Below are 2,989 nucleotides of genomic sequence, written 5' to 3' on the forward strand. Positions count from 1 at the left end.
TCTTCGTGTGATCTGCTCAGCGTGAGGGAACCAATCCCAGGTATGAGGCATTGTGCTAAACCAGCGGTTCCCAAACTGGGGTGCGCAGTTTAAACACCAGGGTTGCGCGATAAGTTTGTAATGGTGGAAAATTTGATCTTTTATTATTTTTATGCATTTATCTTGGGTAAACTTCACATGTCATATTTTTTTAGAGAAAAGAAATTCTCTGAGAGAGTGAAAAATCACATTACAATTTGTAATTTACACCCTTTACATACTCGCGGTTTCATGTCTGCGTCACAATAGCCCCGCCCCTTTTACATTAGGCGCTAAGCGATAGTACCATTTTTTTTTCGGTTACTATATTCGTCAAAATAGACACCTGGTGAAAAACTGGCACTTTAAAGAAGTCAAGTGACAGTAGGGATTAATGTTGGGCCGATAGACGATGCGACCATGCATCGCCGATGGCCATTAAACAGCACGATGCTGAGCAGGCATCGTCGATCCTCCACCCCGCCCCCGTCGCAAAGCCATTTGCGAAAAATACACACTTACGCTCTGTTTAAACTAATACGTCTTAGTGTTAAAATGCCATTTTAGAACGAAAATGACCCACATTCACACAGGCTGCGTCCGAAACCGCATACTTCCATACTATATAGTACGCTAAAATCAGTATGTGAGCCGAGCAATATGTCTGAATTCATAGAATTCGAAAAACAGTATGCGAGAAGTACCCGGATGACTTACTACTTCCGGCAAGATTCTAGAGTGCGCATCCCATGCACGCTGTGCTATCCCATGATGCCCCGCGAGCAAATTCATGAATGGAAGTAAAGCGACGCAAATTACGCAGGTAGGTCACGTGACCATGACAAAATGGCAGATGTAGTACGTCCGAATTACATTCATACTTTTCACATTCATACTGTATAGAACGTACTTTTCTAACGGCCGAGTAGTACGTTTAAATTCTAATGCAGTACCTACTGAGTAGTTGGCGGTTTCGGACACAGCCGCAGTGTTTTACCTAGCATCTCTGAACAGCCCTCCGCCCGCTGAAAACGCACATCACGTGACCACACACATCCACACACTGCCATGCGCTCCTCTGAGCTCCAGAGAGAAGTGCACGTCGGACAGTTAATGAAAGATGTACCACTGGATCGCGTCTCACTATAGTTGTTAAACGTTATATTCAGACATCCCAAGTCTCTCGGAAGTTTGGGAAGTCTCTATGAATTTGCGGGACTCATATTACCCGCAAACGAGTGATAATTTCCTGGAAATCCAGCGTCTCCCTCCCGGTCCTCACTTAAGTCGCGCACCTCAAGCCACCTTTCCACTGCACACGACAAGCGACAGACCGGAAGTTATTCATTTCCAATGGAGAGCAGTCCGGGAGCTGCGTTGAGTTCCGATCATCTCTGTATGCAGAAAATTCGGATCCGAATTGAGCTGCAGATCTGTAAAATATTTGAACTCCTGCGACTAGACCGCATGCCACCTACCCACTGGATATGATGTATTTTGTGTTGTCCAAGCAGGTCCGTCCGCGCGAGATGAGAAATAGGACTTTATTTGGTTATTTTTTGAATTATAAAAAGTCTATATTAAAGAAAAACTTTTCTGTTCATAAATGTAAGTAAGAAAGTAATAAAAATATGTATGCTTAATGTTGTCTCCACATTCCCTCCAATATTTTAGCGGTCTATGAGTTTCTAGTATTCATTCATCCATTAAACTATGAATGAAATATGAAACAGAGAATAAAGGCTCTTGCTTTTGCACTCCTTTATTTCGTTGAGAATCAGCTTCTCTCCCATGGTGCACAACAACACTGAAAATACTATGCGGCTGCCACAAGGGGGCGTATTCCTACAGTCGTGTCCAAATGTCGTGTGCAGTGGAAAGGCGGCTTCACCCTCGGATCCCTCCTCGCTCTTTAGACACATCGCGCGCACTGTCAAACAAAATTAAAGGCTTAACTAGGTTAATTAGGTTAACTAGGCAGGTTAGGGTAATTAGGCAAGTTATTGTATAACAATGGTTTGTTCTCCCTGCTGAAAAATCCAGCTTAAACCAGCCTAGGCTGGTTGGCTGGTTTTAGCTGGTTGACCAGCCTGGTTTTAGAGGGGTTTTGGCCATTTCCAGGCTGGTTTCCAGCCATTTCCAGCCTGGTCTTAGCTGGTCAGGCTGGAAAATTACCAGCCAAACCCAGCTACAACCAGCTTGACCAGCCTGGATTAAGCTGGATATAGCTGGTTTTGGCTGGAGTCCCAGCTTGGCTAGGCTGGTCAAGCTGGTTGTAGCTGGTCATCTCCCAGCCTGACCAGCTAAGACCAGGCTGGAAATGGCTGGAAACCAGCCTGGAAGTGGCCAAAACCCGCTCTAAAACCAGCCTGGTCGACCAGCTAAAACCAGCCAACCAGCCTAGGCTGGTTTAAGCTGGATTTTTCAGCAGGGCTGTAGACTGTCAGAAAATATATATAGCTTAAAGGGGCTAATAATGTCCTTAAAATGTCCTTAAAACTCTAGCCGAAATAAAACAAATAAGACTTTCTCCAGAAGAAAAAATAATATAGAAAATATTAATAATGTGAAAATTTCTGTCAAAACCAGTCTGAGATGATTCTCGCTTTATGACATGGTGCTTTGTCCTGCTGGAAGTAGCCATCAGAAGATGAGTACACTGTGGTCATAAAGAGATGACCATGGTCAGCAACAATACTCAGGTAGGCTGTGGTGTGCCTAAATCCACTGAGTTGCTGCCATGTGATTGGCTGATTAGAAATTTGCATTAACGAGCAGTTGGACAGGTGTACCTAATAAAGTGGCTGGTGAGTGTATAAGCTGGTGTGTTTTAAAACACAAAATTCACACTGAAACACGCAGAAATATTTGGAAAGAAGTGCTTCGCTTTGATGGTCTGTTAGTACTAAATGGCATGTGATGATGCTGAGTGAAATAAGTACTAAAAGTTTTATAAATGCACCAATTGCTT

This window comes from Danio rerio, chromosome 23 (genome assembly GCF_049306965.1).
Source record: "Danio rerio strain Tuebingen ecotype United States chromosome 23, GRCz12tu, whole genome shotgun sequence".
NCBI lineage: Eukaryota > Metazoa > Chordata > Actinopteri > Cypriniformes > Danionidae > Danio > Danio rerio.